Genomic DNA, 19,220 nt, shown 5'->3' on the forward strand with positions numbered 1-19,220 from the left:
GAAAAGAGAGAAGAATCAAATAGACGCAATAAAAAATGGTAAAGGGGATATCACCACCGATCCCACAGAAATACAATCTACCATCAGAGAACACTACAAACACCTCTACACAAATAAACTAGAAAATCTAGAAGAAATGGATAAATTCCTCGACACATACACCCTCCCAAGACTAAACCAGGAAGAAGTTGAATCTCTGAATAGACCAATAACAGGCTCTGAAATTGTGGCAATAATCAATAGCTTACCAACCAAAAAGAGTCCCGGACCAGATGGATTCACAGCCGAATTCTACCAGAGGTACAAGGAGGAACTGGTACCATTCCTTCTGAAATTATTCCAATCGATAGAAAAAGAGGGAATCCTCCCTAACTCATTTTATGAGGCCAGCATCATCCTGATCCCAAAGCCTGGCAGAGACACAACCAAAAAAGAGAATTTTAGACCAATATCCCTGACGAACATTGATGCAAAAATCCTCAATAAAATACTGGCAAACCAAATCCAGCAGCACATCAAAAAGCTTATCCACCATCCCTGGGATGCAAGGCTGGTTCGACATATGCAAATCAATAAATGTAATCCAGCATATAAACAGAACCAAAGACAAAAACCACATGATTATCTCAATAGATGCAGAAAAGGCCTTTGACAAAATTCAACAACCCTTCATGCTAAAAACTCTCCATAAATCAGATAAATGTGGCACATATACACCATGGAATACTATGAAGCCATAAGAAATGATGAGTTCATGTCCTTTATAGGGACATGGATGAAACTGGAAACCATCATTCTCAGTAAACTATCGCAAAGACAAAAAACAAAACACCGCATGTTCTCACTATAGGTGGGAATTGAACAATGAGAACACATGGACACAGGAAGGGGAACATCACACTCTGGCGACTGTTGTGGGGTGGGGGGAGGGGGGAGGGACAGCATTAGGAGATATACCTAATGCTAAATGACGAGTTAATGGATGCAGCACACCAACATGGCACATGGATACATATGTAACAAACCTGCACATTGTGCACATGTACCCTAAAACCTAAAGTATAATAATAAAAGAAAAAAAAGGCTACTTAGACTCTCAGGGCTTCAGTTTCCTCATCTAAAATGAGAAGAATCATAACAACTACCTTAGAGTACGGAGACTAATGAGATAACATACATACCAAAAACCTTGCAGAGATTGGCATGTCTGCTTCTCAAGCAAGCAAGGTTCAATATTAGAAACTGCCTCTGTGCCCACTGATAGCCTCTGATAATTCACTAAGAAGTCAGAAAAATCAGAACAGAATGATCTCACCATAACCACCACTAAGTTGAGCAACCCAGTTGAAGCCCAGGTCTCTGGCTCCTCTCCTGTTATCGTAGGTGAAGCCTTCCTACCCCTACCTCTTACCTTCCCACTTGATTCTGAACCACATTGCACAGTGAAGGATTTTGCTTCTGCGTGTGACCCTTTTGTCTTGTGATTGTTACATCTATGCTCTGTGGGATTACTTCCATCAGCAAAAGCCTGCTGAAACATCACCCATTTCTACAGAAGTCTTCCTAAGACTCTTAGTGCTTCTTTCCTACCATATTATTTGTCTGCCATTTTTATTGGAAATGTTCGTGAAACGTATGTATGTGGTTATTTCCCCCTCCCCCACACCTCCAAATTTTTCTTATGCACACGTTATAGATGCTTTTGTTCTTTCCACTTCAAGTCTGTGAAGATCATCTACTGCCTCCTTTCTACTCACTTCAGGAATCAATTCTCAGTCCTGCATCTCCTGTGACCCCTCAGCAGTTTAACACCATTGATCCTACCCTTCTTTTGAGAACACTCTATCGATCTTTCCAGGAGCCTCTCCCTCTCTCCTAGGGTTTCTCCTATCTCTGCCTCTTCCCTCCTACAGCTACAAAGTTCTTCCTCTTCCAACTCTTTTTGGTCTTGGTGAAGAATTCATCTAATTAATTAAGCAAACTAGGATTTATTCTTGACTCTTCTCTTTTCCTCTTTCACCACATTACATCTAGTCAAATCAGCTATGTTATCATTGTGAAGTTCAAGCTTCAAAATAATTTCCTACTGCAGCCAGTTTCATCACTTTCATCTCTATCAGCCCCTCTAAGCAAGCCTCATCTGCAGTTAACACCAAATAGTTCTGTTTATTTCCCAACAGTCAATCACCCACCTTGGCCGTTTAAAAATTATATTACTTTTCTATGTTTTCCAGTTGATTGCCACCACTTTTACTCTATAAGAACCAGACGGTATTTTTCTGTTTGTTTGTTTGTTTTTTAGACAGAGTCTTTCTCTGTTTCCCAGGCTGGAGTGCAGTGGCAAGTTCTCAGCTCACTACAACCTCTGCCTCCTAGGTTCAAGTGATTCTACTGCCTCAGCCTCCTGAATAGCTGGGATTACAGGTGTGCACAACCACACCCAGCTAATTTTTTGTATTTTTAGTAGAGTAGGGGTTTCGCTAAGTTGGCCAGGCTTGTCTCTAACTCCTGACCTTGGGAACCGCCTGCTTCATACTCCCAAAGCACTGGGATTACAGATGTGAGCCAGTGCGCCCAGCTGCTAATTTTTACCTATGCTAAAGTCCTATGTATTCAGTCCTAACTCTCTGTGGAATTGGGGGATGCTCCACACCTCATTCATTCTGCTATGGCCACCCTGGTCATTGTCTTCTTTATATGGTGGGGTAGGGAAGCAGTATGCTTAGATTTTCTGTTAATTAAAAAAGTATCTTTGAACAAATACAAGTTTCGATTTTGTTACACAGATTACATAGTGCTTAAGTCACGGCATTAGGGTATTCCTCACTCAAATAACAAACACTACATTTATTAATACCTCACTATACAACCGCTCTGCCTCCCATACCCCCAAGTGTTCTTTGTCTATCATTTCACTCTCTACATCCATGCAGGCACATTCTTTAGCAACCACTTACCAGTGAGAACGTGTTATATTTGATTTTCTGTATCTAGCCTGTTTTGCTTAAGAAAATGACTCCCAGTTCCATCCATGTTGTCACAATATGTGTGATTTCATCCTCTTTGTGATTGAGTAATATGGTATTGTGTATATATGTTTACATTTTTTAATCCAATCACTCATCGACAGATACATTGGTGGATTCAATATCTTTGTTACTGTGAATGTTGCTACAATAAACATGCAGATAAATGTATATATTTGATACATTGACTACCTTTCCTTTGAGGAGATACCCGGTAGTAGGATTGCTCAATGGAAATGTAGTTCTAGTTTTAGTTCTTTGAGAAATCATACTGTTTTCCATAGAAGCTGTACTAATTTACATTCCCACCAAGGGTGTTTAAGAGTTCTCCTTTCTCCCTATCCTTGCCAACAGCTGTTATTTTTCACCTTTTAATCATAGTCATTATGAATGAAGTAAGATGATATCTCACTGTGGTTTTCATTCACATCGTACAACAACAAAAACATTTTGATTTTTGTTGCTGTTGTTGTTGAGTAGTTTGAGTTCCTTGTATACTCTGCATATTAGTTCCCTGTAGGATGCATAGTTTACAAATATTTTCCCTCTGCAGGCTGTCTGTTGACACTGTTGATTTATTTTGCTTGTAGAATATTTTAGATAAATTAAGTGCCATTTGTACAATTTGGTTTTTGTTGCCTGTGCTTTTGACGTCTTAGTCACAAGTTCTTTTCTCAGCCAATGTCAGAAGCTTTCTTCTTGTATTAATATATGCCCATGTTTTACATTTAAGTCTTTAATCCATCCTGAGTTATTTTTCTATATGAGAGATGTGAGAGATAGTGTTCCAGTTTCATTCTTCTGTGTATGGCAATCCAATTTTCTCAGCATCATTTATTGAAATGAGTGATGTTTCCCAAGTGTGCGTTCTTGTCTGCTTAGTCAAAGATCAGTTGCCTGCAAATACGTTGCTTTATTTCTGGATCTTTTACTCTGTTCCATTGATCAATATGCCTATTTTTAGACCAGTCATATCCTGTTTTCATTACTGCAGTCTTGTCATATAATTTGAATTCAGGCAATGCGACACTTCCAAATGTGTTTATTTTGCCTAGGATTGCTTTGGGTCTTTTGGCTCTTATGTTTTCTTTCTATAAGTATTGTTGGGTTATTTTTTACCAATTCTGTGAAAAATGACATTGATATTTTGATAAAGATTGAATCTGTTGATTTCTTTGGACACTACAGTTGGCCTTGTTAACATTCTTTCAACATCCTAAGTTTGTTCCTAACTTTATCAAGCATGTGTTTGCATTTTATTCAAGTATGCTCACATCTTCCCACATTAAAGTCTTCTCTGAACACACAGAACTCCTTATTCTCCTAAACTTTCTTTAATTACTTATCATATCGTTGTCCCTTTGAGATAGTCTTATGCAATATTCCTACTATCTAATATTAGCACTCTTATGTAGTCCCCCCTACATTATATCAGGATTGGTTTCTGTGACCAGCGAAATATGGCAGAAATGGTGGTATGTTACCACTGAGATTAAGTTAAAATGGAAACTGTGGCTTCATCTTTTATTTTTCAATTCACCCCTTCTCTCTGTCTCTCTCTCTTCCTCTGTCTCTTTCTCTCAGACATCACTTGCACTGGGAACACCCAGCTGCCATGTGAAGCAGCTCTATGGAGTGAATCTCTAAACATCTCTCCCCTTGGGGGCAACAGAGGAGTGGACACCTAGAGAGAAGAAGGAAAAGTCTCCCACCTCCAATTCTTCAGTCCCCACCTGACCTCTATAACATGCTCACTGTTCTAGAGTTGATTTCTATATGGAGACCAGAGTGGTGGGGGACAGGCATGGTTCTGCTGCCTCCTACTTAGCCCTGCTAGAAAGTCAGATGACAGCTCCAACTACTGGGGTCCCTTCAGTAGTGATTTCTTTTTCCTTTTTTTAGCATGAGGAGGCTTTCTTTGTGTTGTGTTCATGATTGTTCTCTACTGTCACCAATGTCAACACTACTCTGTGCCTGAATTTACATGTTAATTACATTTATCTTTCTGTCCTTGCAAAACTCCCATGCCCAATAACAAATTTAGTAATTATCTGTTTTCTCAATCGTTTGCTGTGTTTTAAAAACATCTAAGTCTTCCTTCAACTTCCAACGGACCTGCAAAATCCCTCCTAGTACAATTTTCCTCACTCTCAAATGTCAGATAATTGGCTTTTGTCCTGGAAATTCCCATTTCTCCCATTTAAGTAGGATAATGCATATCCTGAGTTACTATCTTCCTGTTTTTTGGTTTTCTTCTGCTGTGAAACATATGCTAGCATAGCTTCAACATATGAGAAGTAAACTATTTCAAGGTTTTTCATGTTGCCAGGTGTGTTATGGGACCTTCACACTTAAATGATTACCTGAATGGATATAGGATTCTAGTTTGATTGCTATTTTTACCTAGAGTTTTTAAACCTTTATTCCACCACAGCAACAAGGAACCATGTTGGAAGCAAAGAGAAGCCCTCACCAAACACTGAATCTGTTGATGCCTTAATCTTAGACTTCCTAGCCTACAGAATGTTGGGAAACAAATTTCTGCTCTTTAATCATGACCCAGTCTACAGTCTTGTTGTTACAGTAGAAATGGACTGACACACAACCCCATCTGAGGTCTAATTAGTAAACATACATCTAAAAACAAAATGAAATGAAACAACAGCAAAAAAACGCGGTTGGACTGTCTTCTGACTTCTATTTTTCCATGTAGTTTCTGACACTCAGTATCTTCTCTATGACTGCTGTTTCAGGGCATGTTTTACCTTACCCATTATCTGTCACTTGTACCTGAGTTTATTTTCTGGACCTGGTTTCTTCTGACTTTCTTGGAAGTAAATAAATATGAAAAATGAAACTGCTGTCATTGACTGAGAAGACACTGGGTAGTGTTATGGGCTGAATTCTGTTTCCCCTTATTCGCATGATGAAAGACTTCACTCCCAGTTTCTCAGAATATGACCATATTTGTAGGCAAGAACTGAAATGTGTGGATTAAGTTAAAATTAGGCTGTTACAGTGGCACATAGTCTCATGTGATAGGTGTCCTTATAAGAAGAGGACATTTGCATACACAGAGAGACACCAAATATCCACATGCACGAAAGCAGCCACTTTTTGAGGACATAGCAAGAAGGCAGATGTCTAGAGGCTAAGGAAACAGGCCTCAGAAACACTGAACCTGTTGACAACATGATCATAATGAAACTGAAAAAATGAATTTCTGTTGTTTAAGACACCACTCTGTGGTAATTTCTTAGGTAAGTATAATAAGATATTTTGGGGGAAAGAAGGTTTTAGGATGTTGAAATCAAGAACACTACTTGAGACATGTTAAGTTTGCAGGCATTTTAGAAAGCAAGTGAATGACTGAGAGCTTTGACTCATCTACAGGTGCCTGAGCTGCTGCTAGTGTAAGGTTCTTGCTTTACTCACCCTATCTCTGTCATTCAGCTCTTTGGTCAACTCTGTTCTGATTGTTTCCCATGAGTTTATGGCTGATACTTATCCTTCCTGATACACCCACCTCTTTCACCCATTGCAAGCATTGGAAAAAGGTCAGGAAAAGGCCTGAACTGGTTGATATTTAAAAGCACCTCCTGCTGTCTTCCTGTATTCACCAGACAAGGAGAGTGAGGCACGTCTGCCCTGCATTCCCCTCTGTTCCTTCTCTCTGACCTTCCTTTCCTACTTGAAGGGCTACCATAAGCTACGTAGGCTGGACTGCACATCTTGTTTCTGTTGCCAAATAGTGTCTGGTGAAACCAGATACAGGTTGTCCCAATACTAAGAATACTTGCTATGTCCCAGCAACAACTCTCTGCTTCAATTAATGCACATGAAGCACAGTTACAACTGTTTCATTTTTCACATATACAGAGAATATTTGGCAAGTGTCACTATATCCCTCCCTCTAAAAACAACCCTACTTCCTCCAGAGGAAGAACAGAAAAACCGAGAATCTGCCTAGTCACCTGGAAATCACAAAGATATCTATAGCAAACTTTATTGTATTAGGAAATCTTTCTGTAATACATTGGGTCCTAAAAAGATCATTAGACAGCTATGCATGGATTCCAACATTTTTTGAACCAAAATGAACTCAGACTGTATTGTCACAACATGTGTGAATAGGATCTACCTCGCAGCATCAAGAGGTCTAAGACAGTATTTTGAAAAGTGCCTCTATAAGAGCAACATGTACTCTGATCAAACTATAGTGACTGCAAACATCAAATTTATGGTGAAGCCTGGGTAGAAGAATGGTGAAATAATTGATGCTTTTCAAAAAGTTTAAGAGGATAATGGCCAAGAAAATCAGAAGCTCACAGATAGATAACTCATTTTAAGCAGGGATGATGTGATTTTGAACATAAAGCATACAGCGGCTGACCACTCATATTAATTTGTGAAGAAAAAATTCATCTTGTTGATACCATAATAGAAGAGGATTAGTGATTAACAGTTCAAACAATAGCTAACACTGCAGACTTCTCCATTGGTTCAGCTGACGTGATTCTAACTGGATAACAAAAGTTGAGGATACATTTCCACCCAATGGATGTCCAAACTCTTGCACCAAGATCAGCTACAAACAAGAACTGAAGTTTTCTGAAAATTAAAAAAAAATGGTATCAAGATCCTGAAGAATTCACTCAAAGAATTGTAACAGGAATTGAAACATGGCTTGATCTGTGCAATCTGAAACCAAACACAATCAAAGCAATGGCTACGGAGAGGTGGATGTTAAAGCAAGAGTGGATGGGCAAAGGGCAAAGGTCAGGGCAAAATTTATTTTTAAATCTCTCGGTGTTTTGCTTGTTGACTTTCTGGAGGGCCAAAGAATGACAATAACTGCTTATTATGAGAATGTCCTGAGATGCTGTCAGCTGTAAAATCTAACATGGAGGTTAAAGGCAATGTCTTTTCTCCCTGTTGTTGTTATTAACTTAGAAAATGAAGCAACATATTTTTATTAGCCATGAGTGTCCACCTGATATCTCCTATTTTCTAAGAAGGTTCTGAGCTATAGCACAAGTTCACCACTAAGTTACAGAAGATAGAATAATTTTAGAGATCTAGAGAAGCATAGGATATTTCCAAAGGAGGCATAGATCCTGTCTGAGGGGAGGAAATTGTTTAAGGATGAGGGAAGGAAAATTGTTAGCTGTTCTCCATTGAATATGGGCTCAATAATTATTCATTGGAATGAAATTTTGAGAGTGGTTTTTACTTTATGAGGAAAGATGTTGCTTAATTGCCCTGTGTTAATAGCCATGATAATTTCATTCCTCTCTAATATTCTATAAACTGGCACAAACACATTAGAGCGGCCACAAAAAAGCATGAAATGAATGTTTGGAAAGTATATTAGCTTTCCTATTGCTGCAATAAATAACACATTACCACAAAGTGAGTGGCTTTGTAGCTCAGAAGTCAGAAATGGTTCTCACTGGCTTAAATCCATGTGGAAAGGCTGTTTCATGCTGGAGTCTCCAGGGCAGAACCCATTTTCTTGCCCACATTCCTTGGCCCTCTTCCATCTTCAATGCCAGCAATAGCCAGATGAGCCTCCCGTGACATCACATCATGACACATCACGTCATGTCACGTCACATCACATCACCCTGGCACTGACTCTTCTGCCTCCCCATTCAACATTTAAGTATGTTGTGATTACATTGCTTGTACTTGAATGATCCCGTAAAATCTCTCTATATTCAAGTCAATTGATTAGCAAACTTAATACCCTTTTGTCATGTAAGTTAACATATACACTGATTCTGGGAATTAGGAAGGGTGTGTCTCTGGGAGGTCATTAATCTTCATAGCACAGACGGGATGGACATCTTTCTCCCCTGGAACTGGTTTGATTCAGGGCAGGTGGAGAGAATTGCCCAGGTGTCTTCCAGATATTTGCATGAGAATATGAATGAGTTTATGTAAAATTAGTTGTAATGCCAATATTTGTACTTGAAGTATATATCTATGCAATAGTGTAAGTCACAAACTGAAATGGCAGAAATTTACTTTCAATAACCATTTTCATTTCATGTAATTGTTAATAATTTACAGCCATTTTGTTTATTTTATATTTATACTCATTTTGATTGTTTTCTTTCTTTCTATCTTCTGTGGATTCCTTGAAAAGGTTTTTTGATTCCATTTTAGTTGATCTGCAATGTTTTTGAGTGTCTTTCTGTATACAGCATTTTTAGTGGTTGCTCTGGGTATTACATTACATATACATAGTTTGTCACAGTCTAGTGGTGTGCTCATTTTATCCTCCAGGGGTAAAATATGAAAACTTTATATCCCTGTTTTTTACCAACCTCTGTTTGTAATATAATCATCTTAAATATATCTCCACATGCATTTAGCAAAAACAGTACGTTTTATAATTTTTGCTTCAACATGACATTATTGTCTTTCAGTTTTGTAGCTCAGAAATCTGAATCGGGTCTCACTTGGCTAAATCCATGTGTCAAGGCTGAGTTTCTTTCTGGGGCTCCAGAGAAGAATGTTATTTTTTGCTTCATTCCCTAGACCTCTTTCCTCTTCAACATTAGCAATAGCCAGTTGAGCAATTTGAAACTCACGCAGAAAATTTGAGAAAAAAGGGAAAATGTTTTGTGTTTACTTACTTTTTCCCCACTTTCTGTTGCTTTTTTTCCTTTTCTTTTTTTCCTTCATTCTTGCTGTTTCAGAAATTCCTCTTCTATACTTTCTTTTCTGTTTAGAGTACTTGCTTGAGCCATTTTAAGAAAATTGGTTTGTTAGGATTCAAACAAATTGGTTTGTTAGACCCTAAATTCTGTTAGGATTTTTCTTTTCATTCTTCTGAGAATAACTGGATTTCTTTCTCCTTATTGAACGATAGTTTTATTGGACATAAACCTCTGGTTGGCGATTTTTTTCTTTCAACACTTCAATTATTTGAGCTACATTCTTCCATTGTTTTCTGCTTTCTGGTAGTAATGCCACAGTTATTCACATTGTGTTTTTCCTATAGGTATGGTATTATTTCTTTCTATCTGCCTTTAAAAATTTTCTTTGTTTTAATTTTCAGAAATTTGACTACAATGTTGCTGGGCATAGATTTCCTTGGATATATTTTGGTTGGGATTTGCTCAGTTTCTTGCATCTGCAGGTTTATGCTGATTGCAAGTTTGGGGGTTTCAGCCTTTCTATCTTTGAGTCCTTTTTCAATAGCATCCTCGTTGTTCTCTTTCTCTGAAACTCAGATTGCATGATTATCACATCATTTGTTATAGCCTTTCTTGTTTGTGACACAAACAAAAATTTTTTGACTATTTAACCATGTGTTGTTCAGAGTATATAATTCCTATTAATGCAAACTCAAGAACGCTATGTCCTCCATCATTTTCTTTCTGCTGTTGATCACACACAATGAATTTAAAAAATTTTTACATTATATATCACAGTTCTAAAATTTCTATTTTATCTTATACGCTTTATTTTTCTCTGCTGAGAAGTTTTTTCTTTTATTTTGAGAGTGTACACATTGACCTCTTAAAGGATGGCTATAACAGCTGCTTTAAAGTCTCATCATTTCAATATCCAATTTGCTTCAAAGTTGTTATCTCTTGATTGTTTCATTCCTTAATAATTGTTCAATTATTTCTTGTTTTTTAAAGTATATTGGGTGATTTTCCAATTTGTCTTGCACACAGGCATTTTCTCTGTTTGCAATACAGAAAAGTTTCAAAAAGGCAAGCTTTGGACATTGGAGGGCAGAGACACTAGTGCTACATTGTAATCCACCAGGTGGTTCAAATGCCAGAAGAGTTTGTCTCACTAATATTTTTCTACTTGGAGCTTGTGCCTGGAGGTTTCTCTCTGTCTTTAATGAGGTAATGTTATAAGTATTTAATATGATACCATACATTCAAATGTAAAAACTACAAAAAACTGTGCGAATGTGTCCCAAGAGCCCAATTTACAGTCTTTCTGTCTTTCTTCTTTTGTGTACTGTTGGCTCAAACCACATCAATTGAAGTCAGGTACTTCTTTTTTCTTTGCTTCCTACAGGAACAGCAGAGTTTGACACCTGCTTATTAGACTGCTTATTAGAAGCTATCACAGTAGTCAGGCGGCTCTGCTGTCTTCTGATTGGGGATTGATAGAGTGCAGGACAATGAGGCTCAGGTAAAAAGAATATCTACTAGCCTGGCATGGTGGCTCATGCCTCTAATTCCACTACTTTTGGAGGCTGAGGTGTGAGAACTTCTTGATGCCAGGAATTCCAGATCAGCCTGGGCAACATAGTAAGACCCCCTGTCTTTACAAAAAATTACTAATTTATCATGTCTCAGTGGGTGTGCCTGTAGTCCTAGTGACTTAGGATGGTTAGACGGAAGGGTTACTTGAGCCCAGGAGACTGAGGCTGCAGTGAGCCAGGATTGTGCCACTGCACTGTAGCTTAAGCTACAGAGTAGGTCCCAGTATTTAAAAATAAAAAGAAAAAAAAGAATGACTAGAGCAATGAAAAAAGGCTTTTTTTCCTTAGTTTTTTGCCCAGATTCAACGTTCTTTAACGTGCATCTCCCAGTGTCTAGAGAGGACACAGACTTGGTTTTTCTTCCTTTCCTTCTTCTCACATGCCCCTGTGGCTCCATCCTGTGGCTTTCAGTACGCCTTCGCCACTCTCACAGAACCAAGTACAGTGGTGATTTGAGCAGTTATAAGCAATTTGAGTCCTTACCCTACTTGATATCTTGCAATATGTTGGGATGAGTGTATAGGACCTTTGGTCCTACTTGGGTCAGTGAGATCTCAGGCCCAGCCTGAATCCTTAACAGAATTGAGATCAGAGTAGAGGAAAAGAAGTAATAAAGGAGATATGGACTAAGTGTCTTCATGCAAGTAAGCAAGACACATTTACTTTCAAATTCAAGCAGTGCAGACACTACTCAAGGCTCAGCTGAATGAACATCAGAATTATACATTTCCCCAATGACCTGTAACAGCTTTGGGGGATCTTTGCTCTTTCTATCTCTTGTTATCTGTGGAAGAGAGTCAAAATTAAAGTCTCATTTGTGAAGTGTGTTTTAATTCTAACACCTGATACTCAGGTTTCAACCATTTCCCAATCCTAATCATTAATGAGCAACATAGAGGGAGAATATTGAGAATATTTATTGACCAATCTTCATACATTTTTGTCAGCATGGCCGGTATTGGTATGTCTTTTTCACATTATTAACTGAAGAATACCGGATGCCCTTTAGAGACATTATGACATTATAAAATGAAAAGAAAACCAAGGGAACCAAATTAGGATTGTAATGTGAATTGTTAATGATTTTCCATCAGAGCTCTCACGCAATGGCCCTGTTTGATGAGAGAAATGAGCAGGAGCACTGTTGTGGTGAAGGACTCTGCTGAAGCTTCCCCAGGCATTTCTCTACTAAAGGTTGGGCTTTCTGACCATATTCTCAGGATAAGCAGATATTGTCATTCTTTTGCCCTCCAGAAAGTCAACCAGCAAAATGCCTCATGCTTCCCAATAAACTCTTGCCATAACCTTTGCACTTTTCTTATCCACTTTTGCTTTGACTGGACTTTCCACCTCTTGGTAGCTATTGCTTTGACGTATTTGTTTTCAGGATTGTACTGGTAAAGACAGGTTGCATCTCCTGTTAGAATTCCTTGAAGAAATGCTTCAAGATCTTCATCCCCCTTATTTAAAATTTCATGGAAAGTTCTGCTCCTGTCTGTAGCCTATATTTTTGCTATAGTTTTGGCATCCATTGAGTGAAAAATTTACTCAACATTAATTACTCAATTCGAATCAGGTAAGGGGAACCAACTGAGAATTTTGTAGTGTTGGCTCTTGTTTGTACTGATAATTATTGGTTGTCTTCTAATAGGGTATAAACAAGATGAATTTTATCCACGCAATTTGATATGAATTCTCTGTGTCTATAGGCTTTAGGTTCAACCTTGTCTTATCCCTTCTTGAAATGAGTTACCTACTTGTGAACTGCCAATTTTTAGGGCCATTATCTGTATCAGTGTTTCAGAACTTCACCATGCTTCCCCATGAAGTTCATGTTTATACTCTCTTTAATTTTAGAAGAATTCATGATGCTCTCATAGGGAATCTTTTGAACTTGCTGTTATTTTTCTTTATGCCTCAAGTAGCTCCTGTTCATACATGTTATAGCATGTCAATATGAGTTTATTTTGGTGCAAAAATTGGAATTTCCGTGAACATTTTACGGTCCCAATGCATTACAGAAAGGCTTCCTAATACAATAAAATTTGCTACATATAAATTTGATTTTTTCCAGGTGACTGGGTAGATTGATTTTTGTTTTTCTCCTGGCATATACAGGGTGAGGAATTCTTTTTGTTTGGAATTCTTGTGAGATATGAATAAAAATGTTGGTCACTTAAAATGGTGTCCACGATTTAGCCAATGTCTCCTGAGAAAAGTGTGTGTAAGCATGCATAAAGAAGCACTTCATGATCCTGATTGCCAGTGATTTTTTCATTTATAAAAAAGAAGACATTGGCTGGGGGTGGTGGGTCATGCCTGTAATCCCAGCACTTTGGGAGGCCAAGGCGGGTGTATTGTGAGGTCAGGAGTTCAAGACCAGCTAGGCCAAGATGGTGAAACCCTGTCTCTGCTAAAACTAAAAAAAATGAGCCAGGCCCAGTGACAAGTGCCTGTAGTCCAAGCTACTCAGGAGGCTGAGGCAAGAGAATCGCTTGAAACTGGGTGGTAGAGGTTGCAGTGAGCAGAGGCTGTGCCACTGCACTGCAGCCTGGGTGACAGAGGGAGGCTTCAAAAAAAAAAAAAAAGAAGAAGAATAAATTAATCATGTGCATGACTAATTATATACAAAGATGAAGAAAAGGGGAATGTAGAAGCCTATGTAATGTGCTTATGATTTAGAAACACCTTTAGGAAAATAGTTTTGTTTGTTTTTTTTCACTTCACCTGGCCATGTCTTAAGCTTTACTTCCAGCAGGTCCTAAAACTAGTACCTGAGTTTGTTGTCTGGATCTAATTTCTTCTCACTTTCTTGAAAATAAACCAATATGTTAATAAATGCAAAGAGCAGTGGAGCAAAGGAGGCAAGAATTGAGGCTCTGGAGACTACCACTGTCTACACTACTTACTACCTTTATAACAATCTTGGCATGTGCTTCCATCATCTCATCTATAAAATGAAGATTGTAATAAAAATTATTACTACCTAATAAGATGGTTCCAAAGATTATATGGCACATAGTCAATGCTTAGTAAAATTTCCTATTATAATCTGTCATGTTACAATAGGCTTGTAGAATATGAATGTGCTAATATAATTGTGAAAGGTATGTTTCTGAAGACTCTACTGTAAGTAAAATATGAGAACCACTATCATATAATAGGGTAGCCAGAATTTTTAGAAAAATCTAAGCAAAGTACACTTCTCAGAGACAATCACATTGAATTGTTAACTATATCATCATAATGCTTAGTTGATTAAATGGGCACGATTGTTACACACAGAGGAACTCCCCTCAGACCACAGGGACTAAATGCAATTCACTCACTATCAGCATAACTCTGTCCATGTTCCTCTTCTGGGCAAACCACTCTTTAGTTGTTCTAGACTAACCAGTGCATTGTAAAGTTGAAGAAAATTCTTCTTTCAGTCCCATGCATAGAGCTCCCCAGTCTTTGAGAATGACACAGGTGGGTGTGAAAAAACTTGGGCATAAACTGTATAAGATCTTACTAAAAGGAAAACCAGGAAAACTTAGAGGATATGAAGGAATAAGGTAATATCTAATCTCTATTATTAAAAGATCACACTGGCTATTGTGAGAAGACGTGATATGGAATGTGGTGGGAGCAGGAAGGTTACCAGGCCAGCTAGGGGCTGTTCTAGTCCTCCAGGAGAGAGGCTCATGCCCCCATTAGATCCTTATATTAGAGATTATGCAAGCGGTCATCTTGGGATGTGTTTTGAGGTGGAGTCCACTGTATTTGCTTATATGCAGTGCTTGGTGTGGAGTGAAAAGTAAAAAGTGACTCCTATGTTCTTGAGAATTCTGTAAAAAATGTTATGTTTTAGTAAAGATTAGGAAGTATCATGGGCTGCATTGTTTTTACCCAAATTTATATGTTGAAATCCTATCCCTGTACCTCAGAATATGATTGTGTTTGGAAAGAATTTCTTTTTATAGAGGTACCTAAATGAAAATTAGGCTATTAAGATGGTCCCAATCTAGTCAGACTCCTGTTGTTATAAGAAAGGAACTTTTGGCCACATGGAGGGACACCAGGGGTGCATGTGTACAGAGAAACCCATGTGTGAAGACAAAACAAAAAAATAGCCAAGCAAAGCAAAGAAGAAATATCTTAGAAGAACTGAACCTGTTAACACCTTGATCATGGGCTGTGAGTCCCCAGAACTGTGAGAAAATCAATTTCTGTTGTTAAATTACACAGTGTGTGGTATTTTTTTAGGAGAGACATAACAAATTATGTCAGGGAGAGCAGTTTTACGACGCAGATATCAAGACTCTTGTTTAAGACAATATATGTCTTCATTCATATTAGAGGGCAAGTGGATTGTTGAGAGCTTCAACTGACTGAAAGGTGCCTGAGCTCCTGCTGCAGACCTGCTCCTTTCTTTGACCCACACTCACTCACTGATAGAGTCTCTTTCAGCTCTTCTGTCACCTCTGTTTTATTTGTGTGTGGAGAGTTTATAGCGATATTTATTCTTCCCTAATACACTAATCTCTTTCACTCATTGCTGACCTCAGAAAATGTCAGAGAAAGGGCCTGAGCTGAGTGATATTTGAAGGCAACGCCTGCTGTCTTCCTGTACTCACCAAGCCAAGGAGGAGTCTTTCTTTCACCAGGACTACCACTTCTACAGCAACCTATGCAATGAGGCAAGTCTGCAAAGCACTCCCGTCTGCTCCTTCCCTCTGATCTTCCTTTCCTACTTGAAGGTCTACTGTAAGTCATTAGGCAGGACCATTTATCTCCGGTTTCCCTGTCCAAATGGTGTGTATAGAAACCAATGACCATCATTCCAATAACATTAGTATGCCTGCTACGCCAAGCAAATACTCTATGTCCCCCATAAAGCACATAAAGACAAACTACAACTATTTTATTATTGGATAGCCAAAGAAGAATTGCTAACTGGTAATATATTTCCTCTTTAGCAAACATCCCTAATATTCCAGAAGGGGTGGGGAGGAAAACAACAATCTGCCTGATCCCCAGCCAATGGCAGAGTACTCCACAATAAACCTCTTTGTATGAGGAGGCCTTCCAATCATATAAGGGGTATCCAAACTTTTTTTGGAAAACACATATTATTTTTTAAAATTTTGCATTGATATAAACAGTTTTTGTGCCAAACTACATTTGTAGTAACTTGTTACATGTCTGAACAGGATCTAGTTCAGTTACTAACATGATTGAGAAAGCAGTTTGAAAACAGCTTCTATCAGAGCAATAAAAATTCCACTAAAATTTTAGGAAGAACAAATATCAAGTTTATGGTGAAGCTTGGGTGGAGAGATGGTGACATCACTGATGCATTAGGAAATATTTGTGGCCAAGTAAATCAGACCTTCACAAATGGATAACTCACTTTAAGAAGCAATAAGAGGAGATCCTTCCAAGATGGCTGAATAGGAACAACTCCAGTCTACAGCTCCCAGCATGAGCGATGTAGAAGACAGGTGATTTCTGCATTTCCAACTAAGGTACCGGGTTCATCTCACTGGGACTGGTTAGACAGTGGGTGCAGCCCATGGAGTGTGAGCTGAAGCAGGGTGGGGCATCGCCTCATGTGGGAAGCACAAGGGGTCAGGGAATTCCCTTTCCTAGCCAAGGGAAGCCATGAGAGACAGTACCTGGAAAATTGGGACACTCTTGCCCTAATACTGCGCTTTTACATGGTCTTAGCCAATGACACACCAGGAGATTATATCTTGCGTCTGGCTCAGTGGGTTCCATGCCCACAGAGCCTTGCTCACTGCTAGCACAGCAGTCCTAGATCAAACTGCGAGGTGGCAGTGAGGCTGGGGGATGGGGATCCACCATTGCTGAGGCTTGACTAGGTAAACAAAGAGGCCAGGAAGCTTAAACTGTGCGGAGCCCACTGCAGCTCAGTGAGGCCTGCCTGCCTCTGTAGACTCCATATCTGGGAGCAGGGCATAAGTGAACAAAAGGCAGCATAAACTTCTGCAGTCTTAAATGTCCCTGTCTGACAGCTTTGAAAAGAGTAGTGGTTCTCCCAGCAGAGAGTTTGAGATCTGAGAATGGACACACTGCCTTCTCAAGTGGGTCCCTGACCCCCGAGTAGCCTAACTGGGAGAAACCTCTCAGTAGGGGCTGACTGAAACTTCATATAGCCAGGTGCCCATCTGAGACAAAGCTTCCAGTGGAAGGATCAGGCAGCAACATTTGCTGTTCTGCAATATTTGCTGTTCTGCAGCCTCTGCTGGTGGTACCCAGGCAAACAGGGTCTGGAGTGGACCTCCATCAAACTTCAGCAGAACCGCATCTCAGAGTTCTGACTGTTAGAAGGAAAACTAACAAACAGAAAGGAATAGCATCAACATCAGCCAAAAGGACATCCACACAAAAACCCCATCTGTACATCACCATCATCAAAGACCAAAGGTAGATAAAACCACAAAGATGGGGAGGAACCAGAGCAGAAAAGCTGAAAATTCTAAAAACCAGAGCACCACCTTTTCTCCTCCAAAGGATCGCAGCTCCTTGCCAGCAATGGAACAAAGCTGGATGGAGAATGACTTCGACAAGTTGACAGAAGTAGGCTTCAGAAGATCGGTAATAACAAACTTCTCTGAGCTAAAGGAGGATGTTTGAACCCATCACAAGGAAACCAAAAACCTTGAAAAAAGATTAGAAGAATGGCTAACTAGAATAAACAACATAGAGAAGACCTTAAATGACCTGATGGAGCTGAAAACCATGGCATGAGAACCACATGACACATCAAGTGGCTGATTTGATCAAGTGGAAGAAAGGGTACCAGTGATTGAAGATCAAATGAGTGAAATGAAGTGAGAAGAGAAGCTTAGAGAAAAAAGAATAAAAATAAACAAACAAAGTCTCCAAGAAATATGGGACTATGTGAAAACACCAAATCTATATTTGATTGGTGTACCTGAAAGTGACGGGGAGAATGGAACCAAGTTGGAAAACACTCTGCAGGATATTATCCAGGAGAACTTCCCCAATCTAGCAAGGAAGGCCAACATTCAAATTCAGGAAATACAGAGAACACCACAAAGATACTCCTCGACAAGAGCAACCCCAAGACACATAATTGTCAGATTCACCAAAGTTGAAATGAAGGAAAAAATGTTAAGGGCAGCCAGAGAGAAAGGTCGGGTTACCCACAAAGGGAAGCCCATCAGACTAACAGCGGATCTCTCAGCAGAAACTCTACAAGCCAGAAGAGAGAGGGGGCCAATATTCAACATTCTTAAAGAGAAGGATTTTCAACCCAGAATTTCATATCCAGCCAAACTAAGCTTCATAAGTGAAGGAGAAATAAAATCCTTTACAGACAAGCAAATGCTGAGAGATTTTGTCACCACTAGGCCTGCCTTACAAGAACTCCTGAAGGAAGCACTAAACATGGAAAGGAACAACCCATACCAGCAACTGCAAAAACATGCTTAATTGTAAAGACTACCATTACTAGGAAGAAACTGCATCAACGAACGAGCAAAATAACCGGCTAACATCATAACGACAGGATCAAATTCACACATAACAATATTAACCTTAAATATAAATGGGCTAAATGCTCCAATTAAAAGACACAGACTGGCAAACTGGATAAGGAGTCAAGACCCATCAGTGTGCTGTATTCAGGAAACCCATCTCACGTGCAGAGACACACATAGGCTCAAAATAAAGGGATGGAGGAAGATCTACCAAGCAAATGGAAAACAAAAAAAGGCAGGGGTTGCAATCACAGTATCTGATAAAACAGGCTTTAAGCCAACAAAGATTAAAAGAGACAAAGAAGGCCATTACATCATGGTAAAGGGATCAGTTCAACAAGAAGAGCTAATTATCCTAAATATATATGCACCCAATACAGGAGCACCTAGATTCATAAAGCAAGTCCTTAGAGACCTATAAAGAGACTTAGATTCCCACAC

This window comes from Symphalangus syndactylus, chromosome 5, assembly GCF_028878055.3.
Source record: "Symphalangus syndactylus isolate Jambi chromosome 5, NHGRI_mSymSyn1-v2.1_pri, whole genome shotgun sequence".
Taxonomy (NCBI): Eukaryota; Metazoa; Chordata; class Mammalia; order Primates; family Hylobatidae; genus Symphalangus; species Symphalangus syndactylus.